Consider the following 20,809-nt stretch of genomic DNA (forward strand, 5'->3'; position numbering starts at 1 on the left):
AATCGACTGGCTTTGGATTATCTGTGAGCCTCGCAGGGAGAAACGTGCGCTATTGTAGGTCAAGAGTGCTGTACTTATATTCCAGATGGCTCTGAAAATATCACAACCTGGCCGACCATATTAAGAGACAGGCTGATCAAATTCAAGAGCTTGGCAGTGAATTTCATAACTATAACCCGCCGGGTTGGTTAGGGTGGTTGGGTCATGGGTTATTTGATTGGATCTTTAAAGCCTTCATGCTACTACTACTACTACTAGGGATAGGATTGCTTGGTTGCTTGTGTAAATGCATTTTCAATCGAGTCATAGATATACCTATCAACTAGTTGTCATGATATGACAAAAGGAGGGAATGTGAAGTTGTACGAATCAAGTAATGGCATGATGGGAAAATCGGTCAACTACTTGGTACAATGTAAGAAAGGCTGACTCGGCATAACTTAAAGCATGAATAATATCAGAGAAGGTCAAGCTATTCCAAAATGCCTGACCTCTGTAAATTCTGATAAGGTTAACTCACCATGACCCAGGGCTGTGTGAGTAAGACAAGATAAGGTCAGGGAAGAAGGAGTAACCAACATAGAACATAGAACATAGAACACTACAGCGCAGTACGGGCCCTTCGGCCCTCGATGTTGCGCCGACCTGTGAAACCATCTGAAGCCTATCTGACCTACACTATTCCATATTCATCCATATGTCTATCCAGTGACCACTTAAATGCCCTTAAAGTTGGCGAGTCTACTACTATTGCAGGCAGGGCGTTCCACACCCCTACTACTCTCTGAGTAAAGAAACTGCCTCTGACATCTGTCCTATATCTCTCACCCCTCAATTTAAAGCTATGTCCCCTCGTGTTGGTCATCACCATCCGAGGAAAAAGACTCTCACTGTCCACCCTATCTAACCCTCTGACTATCTTATATGTCTCTATTAAGTCACCTCTCAGCCTTCTCCTCTCTAACGAAAACAACCTCAATTCCCTGAGCCTTTCCTCGTAAGACCTTCCCTCCATACCAGGCAACATCCTAGTAAATCTCCTCTGAACCCTTTCCAAAGCTTCCACATCCTTCCTATAATGTGGTGACCAGAACTGCACGCAGTACTCCAGGTGTGGCCGCACCAGAGTTATGTACAGCTGCAGCATGACCTTGTGGTTCCGAAACTCAATCCCCCTGCTTATAAAGGCTAGCACACCATATGCCTTCTTAACAGCCCTATTAACCTGGGTGGCAACTTTCAGGGATTTATGTACCTGGATGCCGAGATCTCTCTGTTCATCTACACTACCAAGAATCTTGCCATTAGCCCAGTACTCTGCATTCCTGTTACTCCTTCCAAAGTGAACCACCTCACACTTTTCCGCATTAAACTCCATCTGCCACCTCTCAGCCCAGCTCTGCAGCTTATCTATGTCCCTCTGTATCCTATAACATCCTTCAGCACTATCCACAACTCCACCGACCTTCGTGTCATCTGCAAATTTACTAACCCATCCTTCTACACCCTCTTCCAGGTCATTTATAAAAATGACAAACAGCAGTGGCCCCAAAACAGATCCTTGCGGTACACCACTAGTAACTGAACTCCAGGATGAACATTTGCCATCAACCACCACCCTCTGTCTTCTTTCAGCTAGCCAATTACTGATCCAAACCGCTAAATCACCTTCAATTCCATACTTCCTTATTTTCTGCAATAGCCTACCGTGGGGAACCTTATCAAACGCCTTACTAAAATCCATATACACCACATCAACAGCTTTACCCTGATCCACCTGTTTGGTCACCTTCTCAAAAAACTCAATAAGGTTTGTGAGACATGACCTACCCCTCACAAAACCGTGTTGAGTATCGCTAATCAACTTGTTCTTTTCAAGATGATTATAAACCCTATCTCTTATAACCTTTTCCAACATTTTACCCACAACCGAAGTAAGGCTCACAGGTCTATGATTACCAGGGTTGTCTCTACTCCCCTTCTTGAACAAGGGGACAACATTTGCTATCCTCCAGTCTTCCGGCACTATTCCTGTCGACAAAGACGACATAAAGATCAAGGACAAAGGCTCAGCAATCTCCTCCCTGGCTTCCCAGAGAATCCTAGGATAAATCCCATCTGGCCCAGGGGACTTATCTATTTTGACATTTTCTAAAATTGCTAACACCTCCTCCTTTTGAACCTCAATTCCATCTAGCCTGGTCGACTGAACCTGAGTGTTCTCCTCGACAACATTGTCTTTCTCCAGTGTAAACACTGACGAAAAATATCCATTTAATGCTTCCCCTATCTCCTCTGATTCCACACACAACTTTCCACTACTATCCTTGATTGGCCCTAATCTTACTCGAGTCATTCTTTTGTTCCTGATATACCTATAGAAAGCCTTAGGGTTTTCCTTGATCCTATCCGCCAACGACTTTTCGTGTCCTCTCCTCGCTCTTCTTAACTCTCCCTTTAGGTCCTTCCTGGCTAACTTGTAACTCTCAAGTGCCCTAACTGAGCCTTCATGTCTCATCCTAACATAAGCCTTCTTCTTCCTCTTGACAAGTGCTTCAACTTCCTTAGTAAACCACGGCTCCCTTGCTCGACAACTTCCTCCCTGCCTGACTGGTACATACTTATCAAGGACACGCAGTAGCTGTTCCTTGAAAAAGCTCCACATTTCGATTGTACCCATCCCCTGCAGTTTCCTTCCCCATCCTATACCTCCTAAATCTTGCCGAATAGCATCATAATTGCCTTTCCCCCAGCTATAATTCTTGCCTTGCGGTATATACCTATCCCTGCCCATTGCTAAAGTAAACATAACCGAGTTGTGATCACTATCACCAAAGTGCTCACCTACATCTAAATCTAACACCTGGCCGGGTTCATTACCCAGTACCAAATCCAATGTGGCCTCGCCCCTTGTTGGCCTGTCTACATACTGTGTCAGAAAACCCTCCTGCACACACTGCACAAAAACTGACCCATCTATAGTACTCGAACTACAGTATTTCCAGTCAATATTTGGAAAGTTAAAGTCCCCCATAACAACTACCCTGTTACTCTCGCTCCTGTCAAGAATCATCTTTGCAATCCTTTCCTCTACATCTCTGGGACTATTCGGAGGTCTATAGACAACTCCCAACAGGGTGACCTCTCCTCTACTGTTCCTAACCTCGGCCCATACTGCCTCAGTAGACGAGTCCTCAAGCGTCCTTTCTACCGCCGTAATACTTTCCTTGATTAACAATGCCACACCCCCCCCTCTTTTACCATCTTCTCTGTTCTTACAGAAACATCTAAATCCTGGAACCTGCAACAACCATTCCTGTCCCTGCTCTACCCATGTCTCCGAAATCGCCACAACATCGAGATCCCAGGTACCAACCCATGCTGCAAGCTCACCCACCTTATTCCGGATGCTCCTGGCGTTGAAGTAGACACACTTCAAACCAGCGTCCTGCTTGCCGGTGCCCTCTTTCGAACTTTTAACCCTATTCGTGACCTCACTACTCTCAACATCCTGTACACTGGGACTACAATTTAGGTTCCCATCCCCCTGCTGAATTAGTTTAAACCCCCCCGAAGAGCACTAGCAAATCTCCCTCCCAGGATATTGGTACCCCTCTGGTTCAGGTGAAGACCATCCTGTTTGTAGAGGTCCCACCTACCCCAGAATGAGCCCCAATTATCCAGGAAACCAAAACCCTCCCTCCTGCACCATCCCTGTAGCCACGTGTTCAACTCCTCTCTCTCCTTATTTCTTACTTCGCTAGCACGTGGCACGGGTAACAACCCAGAGATAACAACTCTGTTTGTTCTAGCTCTCAGCTTCCACCCTAGCTCCCTGAATTTCTGTCTCAAATCCCCATCTCTCTTCCTACCTATGTCGTTGGTACCTATGTGGACCACGACTTGGGGCTGCTCCCCCTCCCCCTTAAGGATCCCAAAAACACGATCAGAGACATCACGAACCCTGGCACCTGGGAGGCAACACACCAACCGTGAGTCTCTTTCGTTCCCACAGAACCTCCTGTCTGTTCCTCTAACTATGGAGTCCCCAATGACAAGTGCTCTGTTCCTCTTCTCCCTTCCCTTCTGAGCAACAGGGACAGACTCTGTGCCAGAGACCTGCGCCCTATTGCTTACCCCTGGTAAGTCGTCCCCCTCAACAGTATCCAAAACGGTATACTTGTTATAGAGGGGAACGACCACAGGTGATCCCTGCACTGCCTGCCGGTTCCCTCTGCCTCCCCTGACGGTAACCCATCTACTTTCTTCTTTTACCTGAGGTGTGACTACCTCCCTATAACTCCTCTCAATAACCTCCTCCGCCTCCCGAATGATCCGAAGTTCATCCAGCTCCAGCTCCAGGTCCCTAATGCGGCTCTCGAGGAGCTGGAGTTGGGTGCACTTCCCGCAGATGTAGTCAGAAGGGACACAAGAGGTGACCCTTTCCTCCCACATTCTGCAGGAGGAACATTCAACTGCCCTAGCCTCCATTCCCACTGAACTAACTTCCCAACTACTGAAAAATAAAAAAATAAAAAACTTATTAGTTTAGCAATCCAACGGACAGAGCTTTTTTTTTGGTTAGAGGAGGAGGATGGGTGGGAGACACTACATAAGTAGTGTTTCGGGTAAAGCTGTCACTCGAGAACAGCCCCTTCACAAACCACCTTCAACTTACGCTGACCGCACTGCACGTATGCAAATCTCCCCGGAACAGCCAATCAGAAGCTCTGCTCTGCTGCCCTCTGCTGGATGCTCACCTTCCGTCGAACTCCTCGGGTCACTGATGCAGGTGCACCTTCAACTTACGCTGACCGCACTGCACGTATGCAAATCTCCCCGGAACAGCCAATCAGAAGCTCTGCTCTGCTGCCCTCTGCTGGATGCTCACCTTCCGTCGAACTCCTCGGGTCACTGATGCAGGTGCACCTTCAACTTACGCTGACCGCACTGCACGTATGCAAATCTCCCCGGAACAGCCAATCAGAAGCTCTGCTCTGCTGCCCTCTGCTGGATGCTCACCTTCCGTCGAACTCCTCGGGTCACTGATGCAGGTGCACCTTCAACTTACGCTGACCGCACTGCACGTATGCAAATCTCCCCGGAACAGCCAATCAGAAGCTCTGCTCTGCTGCCCTCTGCTGGATGCTCACCTTCCGTCGAACTCCTCGGGTCACTGATGCAGGTGCACCTTCAACTTACGCTGACCGCACTGCACGTATGCAAATCTCCCCGGAACAGCCAATCAGAAGCTCTGCTCTGCTGCCCTCTGCTGGATGCTCACCTTCCGTCGAACTCCTCGGGTCACTGATGCAGGTGCACCTTCAACTTACGCTGACCGCACTGCACGTATGCAAATCTCCCCGGAACAGCCAATCAGAAGCTCTGCTCTGCTGCCCTCTGCTGGATGCTCACCTTCCGTCGAACTCCTCGGGTCACTGATGCAGGTGCACCTTCAACTTACGCTGACCGCACTGCACGTATGCAAATCTCCCCGGAACAGCCAATCAGAAGCTCTGCTCTGCTGCCCTCTGCTGGATGCTCACCTTCCGTCGAACTCCTCGGGTCACTGATGCAGGTGCACCTTCAACTTACGCTGACCGCACTGCACGTATGCAAATCTCCCCGGAACAGCCAATCAGAAGCTCTGCTCTGCTGCCCTCTGCTGGATGCTCACCTTCCGTCGAACTCCTCGGGTCACTGATGCAGGTGCACCTTCAACTTACGCTGACCGCACTGCACGTATGCAAATCTCCCCGGAACAGCCAATCAGAAGCTCTGCTCTGCTGCCCTCTGCTGGATGCTCACCTTCCGTCGAACTCCTCGGGTCACTGATGCAGGTGCACCTTCAACTTACGCTGACCGCACTGCACGTATGCAAATCTCCCCGGAACAGCCAATCAGAAGCTCTGCTCTGCTGCCCTCTGCTGGATGCTCACCTTCCGTCGAACTCCTCGGGTCACTGATGCAGGTGCACCTTCAACTTACGCTGACCGCACTGCACGTATGCAAATCTCCCCGGAACAGCCAATCAGAAGCTCTGCTCTGCTGCCCTCTGCTGGATGCTCACCTTCCGTCGAACTCCTCGGGTCACTGATGCAGGTGCACCTTCAACTTACGCTGACCGCACTGCACGTATGCAAATCTCCCCGGAACAGCCAATCAGAAGCTCTGCTCTGCTGCCCTCTGCTGGATGCTCACCTTCCGTCGAACTCCTCGGGTCACTGATGCAGGTGCACCTTCAACTTACGCTGACCGCACTGCACGTATGCAAATCTCCCCGGAACAGCCAATCAGAAGCTCTGCTCTGCTGCCCTCTGCTGGATGCTCACCTTCCGTCGAACTCCTCGGGTCACTGATGCAGGTGCACCTTCAACTTACGCTGACCGCACTGCACGTATGCAAATCTCCCCGGAACAGCCAATCAGAAGCTCTGCTCTGCTGCCCTCTGCTGGATGCTCACCTTCCGTCGAACTCCTCGGGTCACTGATGCAGGTGCACCTTCAACTTACGCTGACCGCACTGCACGTATGCAAATCTCCCCGGAACAGCCAATCAGAAGCTCTGCTCTGCTGCCCTCTGCTGGATGCTCACCTTCCGTCGAACTCCTCGGGTCACTGATGCAGGTGCACCTTCAACTTACGCTGACCGCACTGCACGTATGCAAATCTCCCCGGAACAGCCAATCAGAAGCTCTGCTCTGCTGCCCTCTGCTGGATGCTCACCTTCCGTCGAACTCCTCGGGTCACTGATGCAGGTGCACCTTCAACTTACGCTGACCGCACTGCACGTATGCAAATCTCCCCGGAACAGCCAATCAGAAGCTCTGCTCTGCTGCCCTCTGCTTTTATACTCACCCAGAGACTGCTCCTCCTCCTCTGAACGGCTCCCGAAACTAGGCCTCGATCCCCGGGTTAAGGTGAGTTTTTATACTCACCCAGAGACTGCTCCTCCTCCTCTGAACGGCTCCCGAAACTAGGCCTCGATCCCCGGGTTAAAGTGAGTTTTTATACTCACCCAGAGACTGCTCCTCCTCCTCTGAACGGCTCCCGAAACTAGGCCTCGATCCCCGGGTTAAAGTGAGTTTTTATACTCACTCAGAGACTGCTCCTCCTCCTCTGAACGGCTCCCGAAACTAGGCCTCGATCCCCGGGTTAAAGTGAGTTTTTATACTCACCTAGAGACTGCTCCTCCTCCTCTGAACGGCTCCCGAAACTAGGCCTCGATCCCTGGGTTAAAGTGAGTTTTTATACTCACCCAGAGACTGCTCCTCCTCCTCTGAACGGCTCCCGAAACTAGGCCTCGATCCCCGGGTTAAAGTGAGTTTTTATACTCACCCAGAGACTGCTCCTCCTCCTCTGAACGGCTCCCTGAAACTAGGCCTCGATCCCCGGGTTAAAGTGAGTTTTTATACTCACCCAGAGACTGCTCCTCCTCCTCTGAACGGCATCCCGAAACTAGGCCTCGATCCCCGGGTTAAAGTGAGTTTTTATACTCACCCAGAGACTGCTCCTCCTCCTCTGAACGGCTCCCGAAACTAGGCCTCGATCCCCGGGTTAAAGTGAGTTTTAATACTCACCCAGAGACTGCTCCTCCTCCTCTGAACGGCTCCCGAAACTAGGCCTCGATCCCCGGGTTAAAGTGAGTTTTTATACTCACCCAGAGACTGCTCCTCCTCCTCTGAACGGCTCCCGAAACTAGGCCTCGATCCCCGGGTTAAAGTGAGTTTTTATACTCACCCAGAGACTGCTCCTCCTCCTCTGAACGGCTCCCGAAACTAGGCCTCGATCCCTGGGTTAAAGTGAGTTTTTATACTCACCCAGAGACTGCTCCTCCTCCTCTGAACGGCTCCCGAAACTAGGCCTCGATCCCCGGGTTAAAGTGAGTTTTTATACTCACCCAGAGACTGCTCCTCCTCCTCTGAACGGCTCCCTGAAACTAGGCCTCGATCCCCGGGTTAAAGTGAGTTTTTATACTCACCCAGAGACTGCTCCTCCTCCTCTGAACGGCTCCCGAAACTAGGCCTCGATCCCCGGGTTAAAGTGAGTTTTTATACTCACCCAGAGACTGCTCCTCCTCCTCTGAACGGCTCCCGAAACTAGGCCTCGATCCCCGGGTTAAAGTGAGGTTTAATACTCACCCAGAGACTGCTCCTCCTCATCTGAACGGCTCCCGAAACTAGGCCTCGATCCCCGGGTTAAAGTGAGTTTTTATACTCACCCAGAGACTGCTCCTCCTCCTCTGAACGGCTCCCGAAACTAGGCCTCGATCCCCGGGTTAAAGTGAGTTTTTATACTCACCCAGAGACTGCTCCTCCTCCTCTGAACGGCTCCCGAAACTAGGCCTCGATCCCCGGTTAAAGTGAGTTTTTATACTCACCCAGAGACTGCTCCTCCTCCTCTGAACGGCTCCCGAAACTAGGCCTCGATCCCCGGGTTAAAGTGAGTTTTTATTCTCACCCAGAGACTGCTCCTCCTCCTCTGAACGGCTCCCGAAACTAGGCCTCGATCCCCGGGTTAAAGTGAGTTTTTATACTCACCCAGAGACTGCTCCTCCTCCTCTGAACGGCTCCCGAAACTAGGCCTCGATCCCCGGGTTAAAGTGAGTTTTTATACTCACCCAGAGACTGCTCCTCCTCCTCTGAACGGCTCCTGAAACTAGGCCTCAATCATCGGGTTAAAGTGAGTTTTTATACTCACCCAGAGATTGCTCCTCCTCCTCTGAACGGCACCCGAAACTAGGCATCGATCCCCGGGTTAAAGTGAGTTTTTATACTCACCCAGAGACTGCTCCTCCTCCTCTGAACGGCTCCCGAAACTAGGCCTCGATCCCCGGGTTAAAGTGAGGTTTAATACTCACCCAGAGACTGCTCCTCCTCCTCTGAACGGCTCCCGAAACTAGGCCTCGATCCCCGGGATAAAGTGAGTTTTTATACTTACCAAGAGACTGATCCTCCTCCTCTGAATGGCTCCCGAAACTAGGCCTCGATCCCCGGGTTAAAGTGAGTTTTTATACTCACCCAGAGACTGCTCCTCCTCTTCTGAACGGCTCCCGAAACTAGGCCTCGATCCCTGGGTTAAAGTGAGTTTTTATACTCACCCAGAGACTGCTCCTCCTCCTCTGAACGGCTCCCGAAACTAGGCCTCGATCCCCGGGTTAAAGTGAGTTTTTATACTCACCCAGAGACTGCTCCTCCTCCTCTGAACGGCTCCCGAAACTAGGCCTCGATCCCCGGGTTAAAGTGAGTTTTTATACTCACCCAGAGACTGCTCCTCCTCCTCTGAACGGCTCCCGAAACTAGGCCTCGATCCCCGGGTTAAAGTGAGGTTTTATACTCACCCAGAGACTGCTCCTCCTCATCTGAACGGCTCCCGAAACTAGGCCTCGATCCCCAGGTTAAAGTGAGTTTTTATACTCACCCAGAGCCTGCTCCTCCTCCTCTGAACGGCTCCCGAAACTAGGCCTCGATCCCCGGGTTAAAGTGAGTTTTTATACTCACCCAGAGACTGCTCCTCCTCCTCTGAACGGCTCCCGAAACTAGGCCTCGATCCCCGGGTTAAAGTGAGTTTTTATACTCACCCAGAGACTGCTCCTCCTCCTCTGAACGGCTCCCGAAACTAGGCCTCGATCCCCGGGTTAAAGTGAGTTTTTATACTCACCCAGAGACTGCTCCTCCTCCTCTGAACGGCTCCCGAAACTAGGCCTCGATCCCCGGGATAAAGTGAGTTTTTATACTTACCAAGAGACTGATCCTCCTCCTCTGAATGGCTCCCGAAACTAGGCCTCGATCCCCGGGTTAAAGTGAGTTTTTATACTCACCCAGAGACTGCTCCTCCTCCTCTGAACGGCTCCCGAAACTAGGCCTCGATCCCCGGGTTAAAGTGAGTTTTTATACTCACCCAGAGACTGCTCCTCCTCCTCTGAACGGCTCCCGAAACTAGGCCTCGATCCCCGGGTTAAAGTGAGTTTTTATACTCACCCAGAGACTGCTCCTCCTCCTCTGAACGGCTCCCGAAACTAGGCCTCGATCCCCGGGTTAAAGTGAGTTTTTATACTCACCCAGAGACTGCTCCTCCTCCTCTGAACGGCTCCCGAAACTAGGCCTCGATCCCCGGGTTAAAGTGAGTTTTATACTCACCCAGAGACTGCTCCTCCTCCTCTGAACGGCTCCCGAAACTAGGCCTCGATCCCCGGGTTAAAGTGAGTTTTTATACTCACCCAGAGACTGCTCCTCCTCCTCTGAACGGCTCCCGAAACTAGGCCTCGATCCCCGGGTTAAAGTGAGTTTTTATACTCACCCAGAGACTGCTCCTCCTCCTCTGAACGGCTCCCGAAACTAGGCCTCGATCCCCGGGTTAAAGTGAGTTTTTATACTCACCCAGAGACTGCTCCTCCTCCTCTGAACGGCTCCCGAAACTAGGCCTCGATCCCCGGGTTAAAGTGAGTTTTTATACTCACCCAGAGACTGCTCCTCCTCCTCTGAACGGCTCCCGAAACTAGGCCTCGATCCCCGGGTTAAAGTGAGTTTTTATACTCACCCAGAGACTGCTCCTCCTCCTCTGAACGGCTCCCGAAACTAGGCCACACGGGGAGGATGTGCAGACTCCGCACAGACAGTGACCCAAGCCGGAACCGAACCTGGGACCCTGGAGCTGTGAAGCGATTGTGCTATCCACAATGCTACCGTGCTGCCCAAAGCATACCTCCTATCTACCTCCAGCATCTCATCTATTACCCTCTGACGCTCCAATCTTTCCTCTTTGTCTAGCCTAGCCTTAAATGAGATCACCTCACCCCGCCTTTAAAGCCTCCCAGACAACTGCCTTCGACACCTCCCCCGTGCAGTTAAAACCTCCATTTCCTCGATTACTTTTTGAATTTTGTCACAGAACGCTCAGTCCCCCAACAATCCCACATCAAACTTCCACCCTGGTCTCTGTACCACCCCCTTCTTCAGTACCATATCCATCCAATGCGGAGCATGATCTGATATTGTAATTGCCGAGTACTCCGACCCTTTAATCTATTGCCTTTTTACACTTTACGTGAACCACAAGCTGCTTTTATATTGACCAAATGACCACACAGCCAGTATGTTAGCTCAAAAACACAGTTTATTAATAACACAAGACTTGTATCTCTATGCAATAATACACACGGCTCCGTACAAAACTACACCTAACTACACTAACCACAAGCTGTGCGCAGGTGAAAGAGACACAGCCTGAGCGAGTGAGACACAGCCATTGTGGGAATTGGAACTTGGTAATTTGGGGCAGTGTGGTAATTAAAGACGTAAGTGGTGAATTCAAATCTGTGACCTAATTGGCTGATAGGGAATCTGCAATAAATTTAAAAATTAAACATTGTTAAACGAATTAAACATAATTAATTAATTACTTAATCATAATTTAGAGGGGTATCTAAGCCAGAGATCGGAAAGTACTGTATTTAGTATTTACATTTGTAGTAGAAATCTAGTGCTAGGAAACAAATAGTTAACAGTAACTTTTTTTTAATTTTTGAAATTTAATTTACTAATTAATTAACGCAATGCCAATTGGAGGGGCGCATTGCTCTGACTGTGAGATGTCGCAGGTCTTGGAGGCTTCTCAGGGGATGGGAAAATGAGCTGTAGTCCAGAAGCCAGTGTTGTGAGTAGTGAGGTAGTGAGGAGTGTACCGGTAGACAGAAAGGTGGGTTGAAGTGTGTCTACCCCAATGCAAGGAGCATCTGGAATAAGGTACGTGAACTTGGAGCGTGGACTGGTACTTGGGACTACGATGTTGTGGCCATTATGGAGACATGGTTAGAACAGGGACAGGAATGGTTGTTGGAAGTTCCGGGGTATAGATGTTTCAGTGAGAGTAGGGAAGGTGGTAAAAGAGGTGGAGGAGTAGCATTGTTAATCAAGGATAGTTTAACGGCTGCAGAAAGGCAGTTCAAAGGGGATCTGCCTACTGAGGTAATATGGGCTGAAGTTAGAAATAGGAAAGGAGCAGTCACATTGTTAGGAGTTTTCTATAGGCCCCCAAATAGTAACAGATGTGGAGGAAGAAATTGCAAAACAGATTATGGATAGGTGTGGAGGTCTCAGGGTAGTTGGCATGGGTGACTTTAACTTTCCAAATATTGATTAGAACCTCTGTAGGTCGAACAGTTCGGTTGGGGCAGTTTTTGTACAGTGTGTGCAGGAGGGTTTCCTGACACAATATGTGGCTAGGCCGCCAAAAGGGGGCGGGGGGGGGGGGGGGGGAGGGGGGGGGGGGGCACATTGGATTTGGTACTGGATAATGAACCAGGCCAAGTTTTAGATTTGTTTGTGGGAGAACACTTTGGAGATAGTGACCACAATTTGGTGTCTTTCATTATTGCAATGGAGAGGGATAGGGCCATACGGCAGGGTAAGGTTTATAATTGGGGGAGGGATAATTATGATGCGATTAGGCAAGAATTAGGGAGCACAAGATGGGAACAGAAACTGTCAGGGAAAGGCACAAATGAAAAGTGGAGCTTGTTCAAGGAACAAATACTGAGTGTCCTTGATAGGTATGTCCCTGTCAGGCAGGGAGGAAATGGCCGTGTGAGGGAACCATGATTCACAAAAGAGGTCGAATGTCTTGTCAAGAGGAAAAAGGAAGCGTATGTAAGGATGAGAAAACAAGGTTCAGATGGGTCGCTTGACCCAAGGTAGCAATGAATGAGCTAAAAAAAGGGCTTAGGAGAGCTGGAGGGGGCATGAGAACTCCTTGGTGGGTCGGATCAAGGAAAACCCCAAGGCTTTTTACTCTTATGTGAGAAATAAAAGAATGACCAGGGTGAGGTTAGGGCCGGTCAAGAGGCGTTGAATGAATACTTTTCTTCAGTGTTCACCAAGGAGAGGGGCCATGTTTTTGAGGATGAGTGTGATACAGGGGGGTAGGCTGGAGGAGGTAGATGTTCTGAGGAAGGATGTATTAGCAATTTTGAAAAACCTTCGGGTCGACAAGTTCCCTGGGCCAGGTGGGATATATCCAAGGATTCTTTGGGAGGCAAGGGATGAGATTGCAGAGCCTTTGGCGTTGAACTTTGGGTTCTCACTGAGAATGGAGATAGTGAAGATAGTGAGGAAGGAGCAGTGCTCCGAAAACTAGTGTTTGAAACAAACCTGGTGTTGTAAGACTTCTTACTGTAATCTGGGATAGTCAACACAAATTTGTGAAGTCTTGCCTCACAAATTTGATTGAATTCTTTGAGGAGATAACTAAGTGTGTCGATGAAGGTAGAGCAGTTGATGTCGTATACATGGATTTTAGTAAGGCGTTTGATAAGGTTCCCCATGGTCGGCTTATGAAGAAAGTAATGAAGTGTGGGACAGAGGGAAATTTTGCCAATTGGATAAGTAACTGGCTATCACATAGAAGACAGAGGGTGGTGGTGGATGGAAAATTTTCAAACTGGAGACCAGTTACGAACGGTGTACCACAGGGATCAGTGTTGGGTCCTCTGCAATTTGTGATTTTTATCAATGACTTGGAGGAGGGGGCTGAAGGGTGGGTCAGTAAATTTGCTGATGACACCAAGATTGGTGGAGTAGTGGATGAGGTGGAGGGCTTTGTAGGCTGCAAAGAGACATTGATAGGATGCAGAGCTGGGCCGAAAAATGGCAGATGGAGTTTAACCCTGCTAAGTGCAAGAGTAAAAGCAACAGGGTTGTTGTGATGGGAGACTTCAACTTACCCAATATTGACTGGGACTCACTTAGTGCTCGGGGCTTGGACAGGGCAGAGTTTGTAAGGAGCATCCAGGAGGGCTTCTTAAAACAATATGTAGATAGTTCAACTAGGGAAGGGGCTGTACTGGACCTGGTATTGGGGAATGAGCCCGGCCAGGTGGTAGAAGTTTCAGTAGGGGAGCATTTCGGGAACAGTGACCACAAGCTTTGCGCAAGTCGAGGAGACACAGCTGGAGTGAGGCACATCCAGAGTGGGAAGTTGGAACTTGGTAATTTGGTGCAGTGAGGTAATCAGGAAAGGGAGAGAACCAGAGAGTATCTGAGACCCTGGGTGAGTTCTCCCAGTGAGCCAGAGAAGACACAGCCAGAGTGAGGCGCAACCAAGAGTGAGTTTGGGAATTTGAAGCTAGGTGGGAATTCGAAGCTGGGTGGAGAGGAGGTGCTTTTAACCCTGGTAAGTGACTGGTAAGTAGTTTTTCTTTTCATTGTCTGATTTATTTTTTTTTTCTTTAGTTTTTTGAAATTGTAGTTGTATAAGTTTACCTAAGGTCTAAGACATGGCAGGAGATCCCAGAGCCGTGTCATGCTCCTCGTGTGCGATGTGGGAGCTCAGGGACACGCCCACTGTCCCTGGCTCCTTCACGTGCAAGAAGTGTGTTCAGTTGCAGCTCCTAATAGACCGCTTGACAGCTCTAGAGCTGCGGATGGACTCACTTTGGAGCATCTGAGGACGTCGTGGATAGCATGTTTAGCGAGTTGGTCACACCGCAGGGAGGGGGAAGGGGAGACAGAAAGTGCACAGTGTTAGACAGTCGGACATATGCAGCACAGGTGGCGGGTAGCCAGGGCACCCAGCCATGATGGCCGATATGGATGCTGGTATGTGTGCAGGGTGGGGGTTCGGTTGCCATCTGGGTGTGTGTGTTGGGGTGGGTGGGGATACGGGTATGTAGGACCGAGGTTATTACCAGGGGCACAGTGTTGCCAACTCACCCTGGTCATCCTGAAGTGGTTGCGGCAGGTTCTTACGGCGCTGCTGGCCGGTCCTGGTGGTGGGGCCCATGGTGCTTACGGTATCTGCCGCCTGAGCCCAGGCTCGGTGTACGGTGGAGGCTGGCAACCTCCTTCCCAGCCCGGGGTCCAGGGTAGCCCGCCGGTCTCCCATGACGTCCAGCAAGGTCTCCAGCTCCGCATCCGCAAATTGCGGTACCGGTCTCCATGCAGCTTGCCAGCCTCTCAAGTGTCAATCCCGACTCTCGCATATCTGACACAGTTCTCACTGGAATCGTTTGTGTTCCACGTGGCGCCGATGCTCGTTCATTGATGGTTCATGAATTGTTCCGGGAGCGGCGCCAATTTTGCTGTCGTAGAAGTCCACTGATTCTGTCCAGGCGTCAGCACTTAGTCTAGAAACGGAGAATCCCACCCAATATATCTAATTTTGTGCTCCCGAAGGAACCATCTTTCTTTTAACTAAATTCCAGTCGCCTTATTTAGGTAAATAATATACATGGTTGGAATGAATCCTGATCTTACTTTTACAACATCCTAATTGTACATTCTGCAGCCAAAGTGTCTTTTCTTTGAACCAGGATTTAAAAAAATATTACTGCAATCACACACACAAACCCAAGCTTTTAACCATTGGGGAATTTAACCATTTAACCCAGATGGCAACCGAACCCCCACCCTGCACACATACCAGATATATAAAATACAATATATACCTGCAATTCCTACATTTATCACAAGGTATTAAGTTAGTATCTCAGCCATGTCCAATGCCTCAATGTGTAAATCCTTGTTTTGGTCCTTAATTGGCCTTACTTCCCCAACATTGAATGGGATTCGTGTAGTGTTGGAGGCGTAGATGGAGCAGAGTTTGTAAGGAGCATCCAGGAGAGATTTTTTAGAGCAGTATGTAAATAGTCCAACTCGGGAAGGGGCCATACTGGACCTGGTAGTGGGGAATGATCCCGGCCAGGTGGTTGATGTTTCAGTCGGTGATTACTTTGGGAATAGCGATCACAATTCCGTAAGTTTTAGAATACTTATGGACAAGGACAGGAGGGGTCCGAAAGGAAGAGTGCTAAATTGGGGAAAGGCAGAGTATAACAAAATTCGGCAGGAGCTATGGAATGTGGATTGGGAGCAGCTGTTTAAGGGTAAATCCACATTTGAAATGTGGAAGTCTTTTAAAGAAAGGTTGATTAGAGTGCAGGACAGACATGTTCCTGCGAAAATGAAAGATAGAAATGGCAAGATTAGGGAACCATGGATGACGGGTGAAATTGTGAGACTAGCTAAGCTGAAAAAGGAAGCATACATAGGATCGAGGCAACTCAAAACTGATGAAGCTTTGGAGGAATATCGGGAAAGTAGGACGAATCTCAAACGCGCAATAAAGAGGGCTAAAAGGGGTCATGAAATATCTTTGGCTAACAGGTTAAGGAAAATCCCAAAGCATTTTATTCGTATGTAAGGAGCAAGAGGGTAACTAGAGAAAGGATTGGCCCACTTAAAGACACAAGAGGAAATTTATGCGTGGACTCAGAGGAAATGGGCGAGATTCTTAATGAGTACTTTGCATCGGTATTCATAAAGGAGAGGGACAAGACGGATGTTGAGGCTAGGGATGGATGTTTAAATACTCTTGGTCAAGTTGTCATACGGAAGGGGGAAGTTTTGGGTATTCTAAAATACATTAAGGTGGACAAGTCCCCAGGACCGGATGGGATCTATCCCAGGTTACTGAGGGAAGCGAGGGTCGAAATAGCTGGGGCCTTAACAGATATCTTTGCAGCATCCTTGAGCACGGGTGAGGTCCCGGAGGACTGGAGAATTGCTAATGTTGTCCCTTTGTTTAAGAAGGGTATCAGGGATAATCCAGGGAATTATAGACCTGTAAGCTTGACGTCAGTGGTAGGCAAACTGTTGGAGAAGATACTGAGGGATAGGATCTATTCACATATGGAAGAAAATAGACTTATCAGTGATAGGCAGCATGGTTTTGTGCAGGGAAGGTCATGTCTTACAAACCTAATAGAATTCTTTGAGGAAGTGACAAAGTTAATTAATGAGGGAAGGGCTGTAGATGTCGTAAACATGGACTTTAGTAAGGCGTTTGATAAGGTTTCCCATGGCAGGTTGATGGAAAAAGTGAAGTCGTATGGGGTTCAGGGTGTACTAGCTAGATGGATAAAGAACTGGCTGGGCATCAGGAGACAGAGAGTAGTGGTGGAAGGGAGTGTCTCAAAATGGAGAAGGGTGACTAGTGGTGTTCCACAGGGATCCGTGCTCGGACCACTGTTGTTTGTGATCTACATAAATGACCTGGAGGAAGGTATAGGTGGTCTGATTAGCAAGTTTGCAGATGATACTAAGATTGGTGGAGTTGCAGATAGCGAGGAGGACTGTCAGAGAATACAACAAAATATAGATAGATTGGAGAGTTGGGCAGAGAAATGGCAGATGGAGTTCAATCCAGGCAAATGCGAGGTGATGCATTTTGGAAGATCAAATTCAAGAGCGGACTATATGGTCAATGGAAGGGTCTTGGGGAAAATTGATGTGCAGAGAGATCTGGGAGTTCAGGTCCATTGTACCCTGAAGGTGGCAACGCAGGTTGATAGAGTGGTCAAGAAGGCATACAGCATGCTTGCCTTCATCGGACGGGGTATTGAGTACAAGAGTTGGCAGGTCATGTTACAGTTGTATAGGACTTTGGTTCGGCCACATTTGGAATACTGCATGCAGTTCTGGTCGCCACATTACCAGAAGGATGTGGATGCCTTGGAGAAGGTGCAGAGGAGGTTCACCAGGATGTTGCCTGGTATGGAGGGTGCTAGCTATGGAGAAAGGTTGAGTAGATTAGGATTGTTTTCGTTGGAAAGACGGAGGTTGAGGGGGGACCTGATTGAGGTCTACAAAATTATGAGAGGTATGGGCAGGGTGGACAGCAACAAGCTTTTCCCAAGAGTGGGGGTGTCAGTTACAAGGAGTCATGATTTCAAAGTGAGAGGGGGAAAGTTTAAGGGAGATGTGCGTGGAAAGTTTGTTACGCAGAGGGTGGTGGGTGCCTGGAACGCTTTACCAGCGGAGGTGGTAGAGGCGGGCACAATAGCATCATTTAAGAAGCATCTAGACAGGTATATGAATGGGCGGGAACAGAGGGAAGTAGACCTTGGAAAATAGGAGACAGGATCGGCGCAGGCTGGGAGGGCCGAAGGGCTTGTTCCTGTGCTGTAATTTTCTTTGTTCTCTTTGTTGTTCTCTACTCCTCCTATATGAGCTATAGAAGACTTTGGGCTTCCCGTTTATGGTTTGCTGCCAGTTTCTTTATATGCTCCCTCTTTGCTTCTCTTATTTGCTTTTTCACCCTCCCCTTTGAACCTTCTGTATTCAGCCTGGTTCTCCATTATATTATCCACCTGATGATCACATCATGGAGAAACCCATTGATTGTTTTCCAAATATACGATAGAATTGTTGACATCCAGCAGGGAGAACTGAAAAAGCCTTAATTTAACAGCTGACCTGAAAGCTGCACCTGAGTCAGTGCACTCAGTACTGTGTCAGAACCTCTGCTGACACAAGAGAATTCCCACTGAACTACACAGTGCCTTAGCCTCTTTGCCAATCACAACTTAATTCACAGATATTACTTTGATAAGTGTCATGTGAGAGTACCTTTAAGAAATGGGTGTTTAAGAAATGTACCTTTAAGAAATGGGTGTAAAAGAAATGTACCTTTAAGAAATGCGTGTTGATCAGTAATGTCAGAGTGTAAGTGGAGCTGGGCTGTAGGTCAGATTATACTTTCCTTTTAGGCTGTTTGTTGCAGGGTGTGTTTTAGTTTCGTTTTCAGTGTTGGAGATAAAGCCAGACAGTCCAGGTGTAATGTTGATCTCTCTGCCATCAAAAGACTATCTCTTGATCATTTGGTGAATTCCGAATTATAAATGTTTTAAGTAGTGAATGTAAACCTGATGTGCTTCTGTTAAAAGGTGTTTCTTTTGTCTTCTGGATGGTGTTTGGGAAGTGCACCACACATGTAGAGCGGGCCGTGTGCTCCTCATACCACAATCTATTAAAAGTTGTGGGTTAGGTGAACTCCATGATACACTTTGGGATTCTCTAAACCCTGGCCCATAACAAATTGGGGGCGCGAGGAGGATAAAAGTCTATCTATTGGATTGGCTCAGTGAACTTAAAGACAGTGAGGGGTGAGCATATTGTGGTTGCTTTTCAGGTGTGGCATTATAGTTTAAGTAGGGAGTGTGTTGTGGACAATGGCTCTTTCAGAGGTTATGAAGTTTTTGGGGGTGGAGACGGTCACACGCAGTACCTTACGGACAGAGACTAAAAGCAGACTTAGATTTGGTTAACATTAACTGACAAAATGCAAAAAGGTGAGGTAATTATGGCAGTGGCTAAGCATTTAAAGTTGCCTGAGATACAGTCTTAATCATTAGAAATCGCAAAGATCCAGTTGCAAATTAAGCAACTTGAAGATAAGAAAGAATTAAACCAGCTTCAATACGAAAGAGAGGAAAAAGAAAGAAAGAGAGCGGAAAGAGAAAGCGATAGAGAGGAAAAAGAAAAGGAGAAGAAAGGAGAAAAGAAAGAATAGCCCTGGCAGAACAAAAAGAAAGAGAAAGGGAGATACATTTCAGGGAAAAAGATAAAGAGAGAGAGTTTCAACTTCGGAAAATGGCCATGAACATGACAGTCAGTTAAAATTGGCTGGCGTAAAGGGAAACGTCCAGTTGGATGATAGTGATGAGGATAGTGAGAAAGAGCATCAACGTCGAAGGCTTGGTGGGGATCTATTTAAATAGGTCCAAGCATTGCCAAGGTTTAATGAGAAGGAGGTGGAAGCCTTTTTCATTTCATTTGAGAAGGTACTTAAACAAATGAAATGGCCACAGGACATGTGGGTATTACTGATTCAAACAAAGCTGATAGGTAGGGCTAGTGAAGTGTTTGCATCACTACCGGAGGAGGTATCTGGGATGTATGAGGAGGTGAAAAAAATCCATCTTAGGTGCATATGAACTAGTGCCTGAAGCGTACAGACAAAGGTTTAGAAATTTAAGGAAAGAATTTAGTCAAACATACATGGAGTTTGAAAGGCTCAAACAGAGTAATTTTGATAGGTGGATAAGGGCTTTGAAAATAGACCAAACGTATGAAGCTCTTAGAGAAAGTATGCTTTTGGAGGAGTTTAAAAATTCAATTCCTAATGTAGTGAGAAGTCATGTGGAAGAGCAGAGGGTTAAAACTGCGAGATTAGCAGCAGAAATGGCAGATGATTATGAATTAGTTCATAAAACAAAGCTTGGTTCCGACATCAGTTTCAGCCTGCGAGGGATAGAAACTGGGGACATGAGAAATACTCAAGTGGTAGAAGTAAAGGTGATCTGATGGGAGATAATAAGGAGAGTGTACCTCAGATTAAAAAAGAAATCCAGGAGGGTGGAAGAGACATGAATAGTTTCAAATGTTTTCACTGTAATAAACTAGGCCATGTAAAGTCACAGTGTTGGTGGTTGAAGAAAAGCAGCGGGGAAGGCTGATGTGGTAAAAGAGGATAAGACAGTGGGGTTTGTTAAAGTGGTGAAGGAAAGCCCAAGTGAAGCGAAGGAGGTGCAAACGATTGTACTGCCTGTTCAAGAGGTGATTGATAAGAAGGTGCCAGATCGCTTTAAAGAATTTACTTGTGTGGGTAAAGTTTACTCATGTGTATCAGGAGGAGCATGTAAAGTAGTCACTATTTTAAGCGATACGGGAGCTAGTCAATCTTCAATGGTAAGAGATGTGGAGTTATGTAGTTTGGGAAGAATATTGCCAGAATAGGTGGTAATATGTGGAATTCAGGGTGAGAGGAGTAGTGATCCATTATATAAGGTAATTTGGAAAGTCCAGTGAAGAGTGGTGAAGTGGTAGTAGGAGTAATAGAGAAATTGTCTGGTCAAGTTTATCTTGGGTAATGATATAGCTGGATCGTAGGTGGGAGTGATGCCTACTGTGGTTGATAAGCCAGTGGAAAATCAGACAACTGAAGTGTTGAAGGCCGAATATCCTGGGAATTTT

The sequence above is a fragment of the Scyliorhinus canicula genome, chromosome 4 (assembly GCF_902713615.1).
Source record: "Scyliorhinus canicula chromosome 4, sScyCan1.1, whole genome shotgun sequence".
NCBI lineage: Eukaryota > Metazoa > Chordata > Chondrichthyes > Carcharhiniformes > Scyliorhinidae > Scyliorhinus > Scyliorhinus canicula.